Source organism: Triticum urartu, unplaced genomic scaffold (genome assembly GCF_056163025.1).
Source record: "Triticum urartu cultivar PI428250 unplaced genomic scaffold, HENAU_Tu73 scaffold1, whole genome shotgun sequence".
Classification (NCBI taxonomy): Eukaryota; Viridiplantae; Streptophyta; class Magnoliopsida; order Poales; family Poaceae; genus Triticum; species Triticum urartu.
Window position 1 is genome coordinate 18,187,522 of NW_028259461.1, and position 17,761 is coordinate 18,205,282.

Sequence of the window (17,761 nt, forward strand, 5' to 3'; positions counted from 1 at the left end):
CAAAGGTAGCTCTAGTCTATGGCCAAATGAATGAACCACCGGGAGCTCGTATGAGAGTTGGTTTAACTGCCCTAACTATGGCGGAATATTTCCGAGATGTTAATAAGCAAGACGTGCTTTTATTTATCGATAATATCTTTCGTTTTGTTCAAGCAGGATCAGAGGTATCCGCTTTATTAGGGAGAATGCCCTCCGCAGTGGGTTATCAACCTACTCTTAGTACAGAAATGGGTTCTTTGCAAGAAAGAATTGCTTCTACTAAAAAGGGATCTATAACTTCGATTCAAGCAGTTTATGTACCTGCAGACGATTTGACCGACCCTGCCCCTGCCACAACATTTGCACATTTGGATGCTACTACCGTACTTTCCAGAGGATTAGCTTCCAAGGGTATTTATCCAGCAGTAGATCCTTTAGATTCAACCTCGACTATGTTACAGCCTCGGATCGTTGGCAACGAACATTATGAAACTGCGCAAAGAGTTAAGGAAACTTTACAACGTTACAAAGAACTTCAGGACATTATCGCAATTCTTGGCTTGGATGAATTATCGGAAGAGGATCGTTTAACTGTAGCAAGAGCAAGAAAAATTGAGCGTTTCTTATCACAACCGTTCTTTGTGGCAGAAGTTTTTACTGGTTCTCCAGGAAAGTATGTTGCTCTTGCGGAAACTATTAGGGGATTTCAACTAATCCTTTCCGGAGAATTAGACGGCCTACCTGAACAGGCTTTTTATTTGGTGGGTAACATCGATGAAGCTAGCACGAAAGCTATAACCTTAGAAGAGGAGAACAAATCGAAGAAATGAAATTAAATCTTTATGTACTGACTCCTAAGCGAATTATTTGGGATTGTGAAGTGAAAGAAATCATTTTATCCACTAATAGTGGCCAAATTGGCGTATTACCAAACCACGCCCCATTAACACAGCAGTAGATATGGGTCCTTTGAGAATACGCCTCCTCAACGACCAATGGTTAACAGCGATTCTGTGGAGCGGTTTTGCGAGAATAGTTAATAATGAGATCATCATTTTAGGAAATGATGCGGAACTGGGTAGTGATATTGATCCGGAAGAAGCTCAAAAGGCACTTGAAATAGCCGAAGCTAACTTGAGTAAAGCTGAGGGTACGAAAGATTTGGTTGAAGCGAAGCTCGCTCTCAGACGAGCTAGGATACGAATCGAGGCTGTCAATTGGATTCCCCCATCCAATTGAAGACAATCCAGTGGTTTATAGTTGATACAAAGAAAAAGGGAAGAGGGGTAGAAAAAGTTATTAGATAGCGAAGCGAAGTAAGTCCAATGCTATCTAGTAATTTTTCTACCTACTTACCTACTATTGGATTTGAACCAATGACTCCCGCCGTATGAAAGCAATACTCTAACCACTGAGTTAAGTAGGCAATTTATCACCACAAAGGAAGACCCATTACTTCGATCGATTATATATTGAATCCCTTTTCTAAGCAATACCGCTCTGTTATTGGTCTGTTATATACTAAATACTAAACTAAATACTAAACAGATACAGATCAAAGGGGTATCCTCTGGCATTAGAAAATATTCATCTTGACAAGAAATTATCTATATGTTAAGATATCTCTGATAAGGGCTATAGCTCAGTTCGGTAGAGCAACTCGTTTACACGTGCGCCAATGCTTTTCAAAGGAGCTTATTATGCAATGAACATAATCGATCTTATTGCAAAATCAATGTCTTACTTCATAGATTCGAGAGAATAGGAGAACAGTAGCCTGACAAACAGTCGGTTCAGTCCGATTCAGGTGCCAATTCAGGTGCCTAATCAAATAGAACCCTTATGGATTTGCTAGTTGATAAGGTAAATATCCAGCCCACTAAATGCTAGGCGTAATGAGGATAAGGGCCTCCAAAAAACTTCTTTTCGTTCTATGAACTTTAAGGTGTATGAAGTCTCATAGTTAACTCTTGCAGTGGAACGATAGAGACTCCATTTCACTTAGGTTGATTTAATTTAGACCGGAGGCAGACCTAAGTCAAGGTAATCCTCCTTTGAAACACTTTGGTATTGCTCCTAGATAGATCATAATACAAAAAATCAATCAGAGCACAGGGAGCCATCTCATTATCTTTCCGTAAAGAAAAACTATGGTGGACTAACTGATCTTTAAATCAGTTTATGAAAGAGCCCAATGCAAAAAAATGCATGTTGGGTCTTTGAAACAGTTCAAATCATTTCGATAATAATCCGTTTGATCTGTTTTACCGAGAAGGTCTACGGTTCGAATCCGTATAGCCCTAATATGCCCTTTTTTAGATTTTAGGATCTCTATCCTATGTTTTCTTTAGTTTAGTATAGTTTTCATTTTCTCATTAGTATTTGTTTATAGACTGGATAGGCGCCTGCGACATAGAATAGAGATAAAAGCATTACCAAAGGCTCATTCATCGAAAATCAAAATCATACAGACAGGAAAAGAAAAACGAATTTCTATCAAATCAATAGAAGAAAGGATCCTTTCCCTGATTTGAATCCCGTCCTCCTTCAAATAGGATATCTCTAGACTTCCCTATAATAACTGCAATGATTTTATCCATTTTGCGAATTCCTACTTTGTTTTAAGTATATTTATTACTTTGTTTATAGATACATTATGTAAATTGATCAACTTTAAATAGAAAAAATAAAGTAAAGAGTAAATAAGAAAACAGAATATTCTGTCTCATAGTTCTGAAATAGAGTTCTTTATTTTTATTTTATAGTATTACTTCTCATTAATTATACTGCATAGATTAGTCCTACTATCTTAATTAGGTTCTAATTTAGTAGTATTCTCATTTTTATTTAATAGTCTCTTATTATTTTATTATTAAATATTAAATAAAGGATAGAGCTATTCTTTTTTCTAGAGATTCTAGAGAAAGCGAGACAAAGTGAAACGAGAAAGTTTTCTTTATATAAGAATTAGATCTACATACACCATATCTAAATAGAATGGAAATCCAAAAGAAAGGGAGTTGGGATTCCATTGGATGAATCTTTAAAGAAGATGCAGCACAGAGGAAACAAAGGCTAAACTTAAACTAAGCGCTTTTGTTTGAACAAAAAAGATTCTTGTTTCACCGAGGAAAAGAGAGAAGTTCTGGATAAATTGACAATGCTGAATTGAATTGACTAATTTAAGTTCCGCCTATTCCACATTAATGGGAGTACATTATGTTTCTGCTTCACGAATATGATATTTTTTGGACATTTCTAATAATAGCAAGCCTTATTCCTATTTTGGCATTTTCGATTTCAGGACTTTTAGCCCCGGTTAGTGAAGGACCAGAGAAGCTTTCTAGTTATGAATCGGGTATAGAACCCATGGGAGGGGCTTGGGTACAATTCCGAATACGCTATTATATGTTTGCGCTCGTTTTTGTTGTTTTTGATGTGGAAACCGTCTTTCTATACCCTTGGGCAATGAGTTTCGACGTATTGGGTGTATCCGTTTTTATCGAAGCTTTGATTTTCGTGCTTATCTTAGTTGTTGGTTTAGTTTATGCATGGCGAAAAGGAGCCTTGGAATGGTCTTAACTGAATATTTAGACAAAAAAAAAGAAGGAAAAGATTCTATTGAGACAGTTATGAATTTGATTGAGTTTCCCTTACTTGACCAAACAAGTTCCAATTCTGTTATTTCAACTACACCAAATGATCTTTCGAATTGGTCAAGACTCTCCAGTTTATGGCCCCTTCTATACGGTACCAGTTGTTGTTTCATTGAATTTGCTTCATTAATAGGCTCACGATTCGACTTTGATCGTTATGGATTGGTACCAAGATCAAGTCCTAGGCAAGCAGACCTAATTTTAACAGCCGGTACGGTAACAATGAAAATGGCTCCCTCTTTAGTGAGATTATACGAGCAAATGCCTGAACCAAAATACGTCATTGCTATGGGAGCCTGTACTATTACAGGGGGAATGTTCAGTACGGATTCCTATAGTACTGTTCGGGGAGTTGATAAGTTAATTCCTGTGGATGTCTACTTGCCGGGCTGCCCACCTAAACCGGAGGCAGTTATAGATGCCCTAACAAAACTTCGTAAGAAGATATCGCGAGAAATAGTTGAGGATCAAACTCTATCTCAAAATAAAAATAGATGTTTTACTACCAGTCACAAGCTTTATGTTAGGCGCAGTACTCATACAGGAACTTATGAGCAAGAATTGCTCTATCAATCACCATCTACATTAGATATATCTTCTGAAACTTTTTTCAAATCCAAAAGTTCAGTACCTTCCTACAAATTAGTGAATTAGGAGAGGGGCTCTTTTGTGTAGAAAAATAAAAAGCAGGGCAATCTTTCAAACTTGCATCCGAAATGTGAAATATTTATACAAAGAGGGAGAGATGAAGACAATGCAGCAGGGTTGGTTATCTAATTGGCTAGTCAAACATGAGGTGGTTCATAGATCTTTGGGCTTTGATCACCGAGGAATAGAGACTTTACAAATAAAAGCAGGGGATTGGGATTCCATTGCTGTCATTTTATATGTATATGGTTACAATTATTTACGCTCCCAATGTGCTTATGATGTAGCACCCGGTGGATCTTTAGCTAGCGTGTATCATCTTACGAGAATACAATATGGTATAGATAATCCAGAAGAAGTCTGCATAAAAGTCTTTGCCCAAAAGGATAATCCTAGAATTCCGTCTGTCTTCTGGATTTGGAGAAGTGCCGATTTTCAAGAACGCGAATCTTATGATATGGTGGGAATCTCTTATGATAATCATCCGCGCCTTAAACGTATCCTAATGCCTGAAAGTTGGATAGGCTGGCCCTTACGTAAGGATTATATAACCCCCAATTTTTATGAAATACAAGATGCTCATTGAATGATAAGAAATTCATGCTCACTTATACAACACAACTCCAGATTTTATTCAAGTCAAGGAATATTTTTAGGTTCTTTTCCTAGATGAAACGGAATACCTATTTATAATTAATTCCTAATTATACAAAAGCATTCCAGATAGACTGAGCAAAAAAAGGGTTTCATTTGGATTCCCCTATTTTGAAAATCGCATATTAATTTCCTTCATATGAACAGAAAAATAGGATGACTCAAAGAAGTTCTCTACCAGGAACTTTGTACCGCGCACATTACTTAGCACAACTAGGAAAATAAGATAAGATAAAGATAAGCAAGACTAAAAAAATATTCGTCGGAATAGCGGAATACAAAATTAAGAAACGCAAAAAAATAAAGGGGAATCTCACCCCCTTCTTTATCATAAAGAAAAGATATATTTTAAAACTTCTTTAAAAAGAAAAAGAAGTGCCTCTATATTTATATTATAGATTTATCCACTTAGATGAATAAATATTATTAATGAATATGTATCACAATCCATCTCGAGGTATTTGGATCAATACCTATTCGGTGGATCTTTTTTTTTTTTTTCTCTGCCAGGAACCAGATTTGAACTGGTGACACGAGGATTTTCAGTCCTCTGCTCTACCAACTGAGCTATCCTGACCTTTTCTTGTGCATCATCCTAGTAGAGTATTTGTATCTATGTCAATTAAAAGGACTAAAAATTAATTAAAGTATTTCAAATTTTAAATTTGAAAATGGGGGGGGTAGTCCTATGCATTGTGCATGGTTTACTTAAATAAAACTTAAAAATAGAGTGAATAACCAAGATTTCTTGCCGATACTCTAATAAAAAAGAAATCTATTCAATGAATAGGATAAGATCCATTGAGTTCTCTTCGCATTCCTTTGTGAAAGAGTAGAATGAGAAAGCTAATGAATCTTAAACCCATTGCATTGATAAAAAGAAAAAAAAGTGCATTGATAAAAAGAAAAAAAAAAAGAGGATAAATAATAATAATATAGTATAGTTAGGGAATAAAAGAGGATTTGGGGATAGAGGGACTTGAACCCTCACAACTTATAAAGTCGACGGATTTTCCTTTTACTAGAAATTTCATTGTTGTCAGTATTGACATGTAGAATGGGACTCTCTCTTTGTCCTCGTCCGATTAATCCACTTTTTTAAAGATCTCGAAAACTTTGAATTTTAATTGAAGAATTTGATTATTCAATATTCGATTGGAGTGGATTCACAATAATGAAAAAAAAAAATTATGATATGAGTTTTTTATTTCATAATCATTATCATTTCTAATTTCATTTTTAAAAAAGATAAAGAACCTATATTATAATTAGAATATAATATGAGTTCTGTGATTAATCGTTTGCTATGTCAGTATCTATACGTGTTTATTAAATGTATAAGGTATAAAACCCCTCTTTCTCTAATTTAGAACTAGAAGGAATTCCACTAACAACACAACGTAATTAACTCGATTCGTTAGAACAGCTTCCATTGAGTCTCTGCACCTATCCTTTTCCTTTGTATTCTAGTTCGAGAACCCCTTGTTTTCTCAAAACACGGATTTGGCTCAGGATTGCCCTTTTTTAATTCCAGGGTTTCTCTGAATTTGGAAGTTACCACTTAGCAGGTTTCCATACCAAGGCTCAATACAATCAAGTCCGTAGCGTCTACCGATTTCGCCATATCCCCATTTCCCTCTTCTTTGAGACCAGGATTCCTTGTGTAATTTCATCCATCTCTTAGTTTTTTTTTTGAATCATTGAGTTCATCACTCAACGTAGTCTAGCAGTTCAGTTCGACTCTATTTGAGAGACCTCGCTTGCTTATTGCAATTCAGAATTGAATTGATTCTATCCTTGATGTATTTGCAATTCAATCCGAATCAATATATCCAAAAGTTTTTATCTCCCCCACCTCCCGTCTTACTTTTTTATAGTATTCAAAATTATACTATAACGCTTGATATTTATTCTTTTTTTCTAATCAGAATTAGCAATTTTATTTACTCTGACTCTATGTTCCCCTTAGTGAAATATTAATCCTCAAATTATTAACAAATAATAAAGTCTATAATGATCGAATGAAAATACCAATAAATTCTATAATTTTATTTTTTAATATCCTATAGTTAAGCATATCAAGCTAACTTTATCTTTAAGAAGTTTTAGTATTTTTTTATTTTTATAAGTATAACTTCAAATTTAGAACTAGTTAATAGCTAAGATTAATAACTAATATCTGAGATTTTACGGATTTCCTATACTATACCTATTTCTATTTGTTACACTATTTCCGTTATGTAAGCCCACTTAGCTCAGAGGTTAGAGCATCGCATTTGTAATGCGAGGGTCATCGGTTCAAATCCGATAGTCGGCTTTTTTTTCTCTATCGATGTTCTACGAACAAGAATCTCTTTTTTTCCGAATTAAATGGAGAATCCAGGATCTTTTATGTTTTTTACCTTACAATTTTGCTAGATACAAAACAATAAAATAAATAATATATATACAAAAAAAAAAGATTTTGATGAAATTCCATTTTTTGGGGTACTTTAGTTGATTTTACTCTGTTTATCCTGTAGTTTAATTCAGTTTTAATTTCGATGTATTCTGTAATGTAAATACAATGAAATTAATTGTGTAAAATGAAATTTCAATAAAATAAAAAAAGGAGTCTTCATGTCCCGTTATCGAGGACCTCGTTTAAAAAAAATACGCCGTCTGGGAGCTTTACCAGGACTCACTAGAAAAACACCTAAATCCGGAAGTAATCTTAAAAAAAAATTCAATTCTGGGAAAAAGGAGCAATATCGTATTCGTCTTCAAGAAAAACAGAAATTGCGTTTTCATTATGGTCTGACAGAACGACAATTACTTAGATATGTACATATCGCTGGAAAAGCAAAAAGGTCAACAGGCCAGGTTTTACTACAATTACTTGAAATGCGTTTGGATAATATCCTTTTTCGATTGGGTATGGCTTCAACCATTCCTGGGGCCCGCCAATTAGTCAACCATAGACATATTTTAGTTAATGGTCGTATAGTCAATATACCAAGTTTTCGTTGCAAACCCCGAGATATTATTACTACGAAAGATAACCAAAGATCAAAAGGTCTGGTTCAAAATTATATTGCTTCATCGGACCCGGGGAAATTGCCAAAGCATTTGGCGATTGACACGTTGGAATATAAAGGACTAGTAAATAAAATCCTAGATAGGAAGTGGGTCGGTCTCAAAATAAATGAGTTGTTAGTTGTAGAATATTACTCTCGTCAGACTTGAACTTAACGAAAAAAGGAAAGGTTCATAGAATTTTCTTCCCCTTCCCCTTTCCCCGAACTAAATCGCCCTAAGACCATTACCATTAATTTGTATTTTCCCATCAACTAGCTAAAATTGATTAACCCTAGGATTAGGATCCTTTTTTCTTTTTTCCTCTATGTGTATTTTACATACCACAGTAATTTGCTATAGAGAATTTCTAATTTCTATTAAATCAAAATAAGATAATATAAGATATTATATTATTGCTGGAAAAAATTGTTATTTGATTTGATACATTGTGATCCTTAACGTTGATGAATTAAGAAAAACGGAAAGAGAGGGATTCGAACCCTCGGTAAACAAAAGTCTACATAGCAGTTCCAATGCTACGCCTTGAACCGCTCGGCCATCTCTCCTACATAACTTATTATGGAAAATAAACTGAGTGAATAGCGAGTTTTCTTATTCCTGCAGTACAGGTACAACCGCAACCACTCGGGGGTTCCATAGTTCTATTGGAAAAATTCCTTTTGATCTAAGTGGAAGGATACAGGATTTTTTACTAGAAATTGCGCTCGCTATAAAATAAAAGTTTTAATTTGGGTTTTCCCGCAACTAAAGAAAAAGAAAATGGAAGAATTCTTCTTATTGCATAATAAAATAAAGAAACCTTAGAATTCCGTTTGCATAAGATACGCTACACCATACTATCGAAATCAAAAATAGGGTATGAGACAATTAATAACTTTGAAAACACGAAATAGTTGATAACATAAGTTGTTGTTCAGAAATAGGAAAGTGGAATGAAATCCAGTCTTAGTCAAATATTTCATATCTCTTCGTGTCCAAGCAGAAGGAAAAGGATACAATTTGAGCTGAGCGGAAAATCCATATCTCTCTTATCCATTTAAAGCATATGGATTTAGAGTAGAGCATATGGATCAATCTATTTATAATTATAAGAATCGAATGTGTTTGTTTTTATGTTATTTTGTGAAGGAATGAAAACAATTCTATATAGAATGGGTTGGGAATTATGCCTAGATCCCGTGGAAATGGAAATTTCATTGATAAGACCTCCTCAATTGTAGCCAATATTTTATTGCGAATAATTCCGACAACCTCAGGAGAAAAAAAGGCATTTACTTATTATAGAGATGGTGCGATTTGACTCTTTTTTTTGCTTTTTTTTAGCCCTACCTATACCTCAGTCTTACGAAAAAGAGAGGGGGGTTGGCATAGAGAGAACCAAATTTGTAAAGCAAACAAACCCACGCTTCGGGAAGGTGAGGCGAACTAACAATTCCTTCCGTCGTGTATCCTCGATTGATGCGGCTTCAGATACTTCAATTGTAGATTTGAGTATTGAGCGAAAGGTTACACCTACAGGATATGGTATGGTATGGATTACAGGCCAATCCTACTCTATTAGTATCCGTAGGCAGCATAGGGGAGAAAAGCACTACACCTAGAAATAGGAATCAACAAGAGAAAAACTTTGTTAGAAATTACCCCTTTCCTGATCGGTATCAGGGCTGGGAAGAATGGTTGGGATAACAAACAACCATCAGGTTTGTACTTTGGATACCCCTATAACCATCAAAGATCGTTGAAGTAGCTAATTCCTCTAAATAGGAGGCGTTGAGAACAAAGAAATTATTGGAGCTATCGTTTTCCTCTAGCATTAATAGAATTCATTGGTGTTAAGAAAAACCTCTTGTGGGAAGGTTGGCTAGAGATTTCTTGGAAAAATACCAGCCCCTTTCGGTTCATAATGAGACGGGACTAATTCTATTTTGATTCTATAGATTATTTCGCTTAGTACTATTATGTACAGAAGGGAGGAGCCGTATGAGATGAAAACCTCATGTACGGTTTTGGAACGGAGATTTTTTGAATAGAATGAACGACCGTAACGGATGTTGGCTCAATCCGAAGGAAATTATGCGGAAGCTTTGCAAAATTATTATGAAGCTACGCGACTAGAAATCGATCCCTATGATCGAAGTTATATACTCTATAACATAGGCCTTATACACACAAGCAATGGAGAGCATACAAAGGCTTTGGAATATTATTTCCGGGCACTAGAACGAAACCCCTTCTTACCGCAAGCTTTTAATAATATGGCCGTGATCTGTCATTACGTGCGACTATCTCCACTATAGAAAGAAAAAAAAAAAAGAGAGGATCAAATTTTCTAGTAAATACTAGAAAAAAAGGGCTTTCTACATAGGGATCGTAAAAACAACGATTTTTCCCTATCAGCTGTAGGAAGGAAGGACACTTCACGAGAATCAAAAAACGAAGAAAGTATGGCCTATACTACTACTCTATGGATAAAGTTTCTCAAATTGATAGAGAAAGCACCGTAAAGATCAATTAGTGAGCGACTGGGTCGATACAACTAAAAAAAACTGCTTACTTATCCCATGATATGGGGCAAAATTTAGGAATCCGCTTATGTAATAGAGCCGATCCACTAAGGGATTAAGCAGCGGTGTAGTATCAGATCCCAAAGATAGTAAGTTCTTTTTTCTTTCTTATGGAAAAAAGTCTTTTTCAAGGATTCTATAGAGATTTCATATATGAAACCGGGATAGTTACCTCTCAGAAAATTTGAACGAAGGCTCTATATCTATCTATGCTTCATTCTTCTGAAGGTGGGAAAAAAGATCAAACTGATTATTGATAAAAATTAGGGTTTGAAACTTAGGTAATTAATTTCTTCTGCTTAACCCAAGAACAAATTGGATCGATTTTTGATAAATCGAATTCAGTTAAGATAGGGGAAATTCAGATAGCAATTTCTGAGCCGTATGAGGTAGGAAACTCTCAAGTACGGTTCTAAGGGAAGGAACTTCCTATTCCGACCGAGGAGAACAGGCCATTCTACAGGGTGATTCGGAAATTGCGGAAGCTTGGTTTGATCAAGCTGCTGAATATTGGAAACAAGCTATAGCGCTTACTCCGGGAAATTATATTGAAGCACAGAACTGGTTGAAGATTACGAAGCGCTTTGAATTTGAATAAGACCATGCTCCTTCTTTTTCATAAAATGGGTGGTTTGGTTGTTGATCCATTAATCAAATAAATTAGGTCGTAAGATCGAATCAAGAATTTCATTATATCCATTTCTTATACCTTCTATTTTATATGATATTTCATAAGAATAAACCATAGGGATAGGGTCTAGAATAGAAGTAATAAAGTGAATAAAAAGAGGGGGCAATCTAAATATTGCTAATATATTAGGACCATCTTATTAATAATTCTAATGAGTTATCTTGGAATTTAGAATCAAATAAAAAACCCTATATTATGCTCAAGGAAAGTAGATATAGATAGGAGCTTATGCCCTCAAAAAAAATACACTAGTTTCTTAAATTAAAAATAAAAAAGATTTTTTTCTTACGTCGAGAAATATTTGTTTTTCAAGATAAACAATGTCCGTTAGGCACCTAATCTTTATGTCATAATAGACCCGAACACTTGCCTCGGATTGACTTCAATATATAATTGCTCCAGTGAATAACTAAAAAAAAAATAGAAGGATGGTAGATAGTAAAGAAAAGAACTAATCACAATATCTATCTTTCAAAATCTATCTTTCAAAATCTATCTTTCAAAATATATATCTTTCAAAGATTCACTAAAAAGACAGTTGGCGGGTCTCTTTGTATGTCTTGTCCGGAAAGAGGAGGACTTAATGATTATTCGTTCGCCGGAACCAGAAGTAAAAATTGTTGTGGATAGGGATCCTGTAAAAACATCTTTTGAGGAATGGGCCAGACCCGGCCATTTCTCAAGAACACTAGCTAAGGGCCCTGATACTACCACTTGGATCTGGAACCTACATGCTGATGCTCACGATTTCGATAGTCATACTGGTGATTTGGAGGAGATTTCTCGAAAAGTCTTTAGTGCTCATTTCGGGCAACTTTCCATTATCTTTCTTTGGTTGAGTGGCATGTACTTTCATGGCGCCCGTTTTTCCAATTATGAAGCATGGCTAAGTGATCCTACTCACATTGGACCCAGTGCTCAGGTAGTTTGGCCTATAGTAGGGCAAGAAATATTGAATGGTGATGTAGGCGGGGGTTTCCGAGGAATCCAAATAACCTCTGGTTTTTTTCAGCTTTGGCGAGCATCTGGAATAACTAGTGAATTACAACTCTATTGTACTGCAATTGGTGCATTGATTTTTGCAGCGTTAATGCTTTTTGCTGGTTGGTTCCATTATCACAAAGCCGCTCCCAAATTGGCCTGGTTCCAAGATGTAGAATCCATGTTGAATCACCACTTAGCGGGATTATTAGGACTTGGGTCTCTTTCTTGGGCGGGGCACCAAATTCATGTATCTTTACCAATTAACCAATTTCTTGACGCTGGGGTGGATCCTAAAGAGATACCACTTCCTCATGAATTTATCTTGAATCGGGACCTTTTGGCTCAACTTTATCCTAGTTTTGCCGAAGGAGCAACCCCTTTTTTCACTTTAAATTGGTCCAAATACGCAGAATTTCTGACTTTTCGCGGAGGACTAGATCCAGTAACCGGTGGTCTCTGGCTGACCGATATTGCGCACCATCATTTAGCTATTGCTATTCTTTTCCTAATCGCAGGTCATATGTATAGGACCAATTGGGGTATTGGCCATGGACTTAAAGATATTTTGGAGGCTCACAAGGGCCCATTTACAGGACAAGGCCATAAGGGTCTTTATGAAATCTTAACAACGTCATGGCATGCTCAATTATCTCTTAACCTAGCTATGCTAGGCTCTACAACCATTGTTGTAGCTCATCATATGTATTCTATGCCTCCCTATCCATACCTAGCTACTGACTATGGTACACAACTTTCCTTGTTCACACACCACATGTGGATTGGCGGATTTCTAATAGTCGGTGCTGCTGCACATGCAGCAATTTTTATGGTAAGAGACTATGATCCAACTACTCGATACAACGATCTATTAGATCGCGTCCTTAGACACCGCGATGCAATCATATCCCACCTTAACTGGGTATGTATATTTCTAGGTTTTCACAGTTTTGGCTTGTACATTCATAATGATACCATGAGTGCTTTAGGCCGTCCACAAGATATGTTTTCGGATACTGCCATACAATTACAACCTATCTTTGCTCAATGGGTACAAAATATCCATGCTACTGCGCCTGGCGTAACAGCTCCTGGTGCAACAACAAGTACTAGCTTAACGTGGGGAGGCGGCGAGTTAGTAGCAGTAGGTGGCAAAGTGGCTTTGTTACCTATTCCATTAGGAACCGCAGATTTTTTAGTCCATCACATTCATGCATTTACCATACATGTGACTGTATTAATACTTTTGAAAGGTGTTTTATTTGCTCGGAGTTCCCGTTTGATACCCGATAAAGCAAATCTAGGTTTTCGCTTTCCTTGCGATGGGCCTGGCCGAGGGGGAACATGTCAAGTATCCGCCTGGGATCATGTTTTCTTAGGTTTATTCTGGATGTACAATGCAATTTCGGTAGTCATTTTCCATTTCAGTTGGAAAATGCAGTCGGATGTTTGGGGTACTATAAGTGATCAAGGGGTGGTAACTCATATTACAGGGGGAAACTTTGCACAGAGTTCCATTACGATTAATGGGTGGCTTCGAGATTTCTTGTGGGCACAGGCATCGCAAGTCATTCAGTCTTATGGTTCTTCATTATCTGCATATGGTCTTTTTTTCTTAGGTGCTCATTTTGTCTGGGCCTTCAGTTTAATGTTTTTATTCAGCGGCCGTGGTTATTGGCAAGAACTCATTGAATCTATCGTTTGGGCTCATAACAAATTAAAAGTTGCTCCTGCTACTCAGCCTAGAGCCTTGAGCATTATACAAGGACGCGCTGTAGGAGTAACCCATTACCTTCTGGGTGGAATTGCCACGACATGGGCATTCTTCTTAGCGAGAATTATTGCAGTAGGATAGTGGCTAGGAGGATTTGAAAGGCATTATGGAATTAAGATTTCCCAGGTTTAGCCAAGGCTTAGCTCAGGACCCCACTACTCGTCGTATTTGGTTTGGTATTGCTACCGCACATGATTTCGAAAGTCATGATGATATTACTGAAGAACGTCTTTATCAGAACATTTTTGCTTCTCACTTTGGGCAATTAGCAATAATCTTTCTATGGACGTCCGGAAATCTGTTTCATGTAGCTTGGCAAGGAAATTTTGAATCATGGATACAGGATCCTTTACACGTAAGACCTATTGCTCATGCGATTTGGGATCCTCATTTTGGTCAACCCGCTGTGGAAGCCTTTACTCGAGGAGGTGCTGCTGGTCCAGTGAATATTGCTTATTCTGGAGTTTATCAGTGGTGGTATACAATAGGATTACGCACCAATGAGGATCTTTATACTGGAGCTCTTTTTCTATTATTTCTTTCTACGCTGTCCTTAATAGCGGGTTGGTTACATCTACAACCCAAATGGAAACCAAGCCTTTCGTGGTTCAAAAACGCGGAATCTCGTCTCAATCATCATTTGTCAGGACTTTTCGGGGTAAGTTCTTTGGCTTGGACAGGACATTTAGTTCATGTTGCTATTCCCGCATCCAGGGGGGAGTACGTTCGATGGAATAATTTCTTAGATGTATTACCCTATCCCCAGGGGTTGGGACCCCTTTTGACGGGTCAATGGAATCTTTATGCCCAAAACCCTGATTCGAGTAATCATTTATTTGGTACCGCTCAAGGAGCGGGAACTGCCATTCTAACTCTTCTTGGGGGATTCCATCCACAAACACAAAGTTTGTGGCTGACCGATATGGCTCACCATCATTTAGCTATTGCATTTATTTTTCTCATTGCCGGTCACATGTATCGAACTAACTTCGGAATTGGGCACAGTATTAAAGATCTTTTAGAAGCGCATACTCCTCCGGGGGGTCGATTAGGGCGTGGGCATAAGGGCCTTTATGACACAATCAACAATTCGATTCATTTTCAGTTAGGTCTTGCTCTAGCTTCTTTAGGGGTTATTACTTCCTTAGTAGCTCAACATATGTACTCTTTACCTCCTTATGCATTCATAGCACAAGACTTTACTACTCAAGCTGCTTTATATACTCATCACCAATATATTGCAGGGTTCATCATGACAGGGGCTTTTGCTCATGGAGCTATTTTTTTCATTAGGGATTACAATCCGGAACAGAATGAGGATAATGTATTGGCAAGAATGTTAGACCATAAAGAAGCTATCATATCTCATTTAAGTTGGGCTAGCCTCTTTCTAGGATTCCATACCTTGGGCCTTTATGTTCATAACGACGTCATGCTTGCTTTTGGTACTCCAGAAAAGCAAATCTTGATCGAACCTATATTTGCCCAATGGATACAATCTGCTCATGGCAAGACGACATATGGGTTCGATATACTCTTATCTTCAACGAATGGCCCCGCTTTCAATGCGGGTCGAAGCCTATGGTTGCCCGGATGGTTGAATGCTGTTAATGAGAATAGTAATTCGCTTTTCTTAACAATAGGACCTGGGGATTTCTTGGTTCATCATGCTATTGCTCTAGGTTTGCATACAACTACATTGATTTTAGTAAAGGGCGCTTTAGATGCACGCGGTTCCAAATTAATGCCAGATAAAAAGGATTTTGGATATAGTTTTCCTTGTGACGGCCCAGGGCGCGGCGGTACTTGTGATATTTCTGCTTGGGACGCATTTTATTTGGCAGTTTTCTGGATGTTAAATACCATTGGGTGGGTTACTTTTTATTGGCATTGGAAACATATCACATTATGGCAGGGCAACGTTTCACAATTTAATGAATCCTCCACTTATTTGATGGGATGGTTAAGAGATTACCTATGGTTAAACTCTTCACAACTTATCAATGGATATAATCCTTTTGGGATGAATAGTTTATCGGTATGGGCGTGGATGTTCTTATTTGGACATCTTGTTTGGGCTACTGGATTTATGTTCTTAATTTCCTGGCGGGGGTATTGGCAGGAATTAATTGAGACTTTAGCATGGGCTCATGAACGCACACCTTTAGCTAATTTAATTCGCTGGAGAGATAAGCCCGTGGCTCTTTCCATTGTGCAAGCAAGATTGGTTGGATTAGCTCACTTTTCCGTGGGTTATATATTCACTTATGCAGCTTTCTTGATTGCCTCAACATCAGGCAAGTTTGGTTAATTTAGTTTGTTTTTTTGTACTGTATCAGCACCTAGTTCATTACTCTTGATAGAGAGGGAGGATCTGCCTTTTTAGATTTCTTTTTCTATTTATTTTTCCATCTAGGATTAGAACCGTATACTTGGTAATAATAGCAACGACACATTATGGCAAAAAAAAGTTTGATTCAGAGGGAGAAGAAGCGGCAGAAATTAGAACAGAAATATCATTTGATTCGTCAATCTTTAAAAAAAAAGATAAGAAGCAAAGTTTCTCCCTTGAGTTTGAGTGAAAAAACGAAAATGCGAGAAAAATTGCAATCCCTACCGCGTAATAGTGCACCTACACGCCTTCATCGACGTTGTTTTTTGACCGGAAGACCTAGAGCTAACTATCGACATTTTGGGCTATCCGGACACGTACTTCGAGAAATGGTTTATGAATGTTTGTTACCGGGTGCAACAAGATCCAGTTGGTAAGGATAAAATACCCTTTCGTATTTGTATGGATTTCTGGAATTGATAATCATAGAGGAGCCCTCTTTACCATTCTGTATAAATGGACTATTCTATTTGTATAGATATTGGTAGAGGGGCGTATCCAACCCTCTTTTATCCACTAGTTACCCCTCTTTAGTTTAAGAGTATAGAGCAGTTTGGTAGCTCATAAGGCTCATAACCTTGGGGTTGCGGGTTCGATTCCCACTACCGCCTCCATACTCCTTCTTTATGATATATGCATGATATAATATATACATCATGCATTTGTATCTGGATTTTTTGATTTCCTAAAAGAGTTTTGGTCTAACAGTTTTTTCTCGGAAGAAGCAAAAAAATAAAAGAAAGAATAAAATATGAAAGAAAAGCGTCCATTGTCTAATGGATAGGACAGAGGTCTTCTAAACCTTTGGTATAGGTTCAAATCCTATTGGACGCAATCTTATTTCTATCTATTCTTTAAATAACTATACTAAACTAAAAACAAAGAAAACTTTTTTGCATGATTCAAATGAAAAAGCTTTCTCAACGATTCCTATTCTACTAACAAGAGTAGACATGCAAAATTTATTTGTTACTGAAGAGAAAACCGTTCCAGCTGTTCCTGAATAGCTTCCTTCAAAAGGATTTCCGCTTGCTCGGTGAATGTCTTGCTAGAAGATATAATTTCTTGGAATTGAGGTTTAGTATCTTTTAGATGTTTACGTAACTCATCCAGAAATTTATTTACCTGTTCAATTTCTAACGAATCAAGATATCCTCTTGTTCCGGTATAAATAGTAGCTATCTGCTCTTCCACTGGGAGAGGATTTGCCTGGGATTGTTTAAGCAATTCCCTTAATCGTCGACCCCTTGCCAATTGATTCTGACTTGTTTTATCGAGAGCAGAGGCGAATTGTGCAAAGGCTTGTAACTCTGCGAATTGCGCTAGTTCCAATTTTGATTTGCC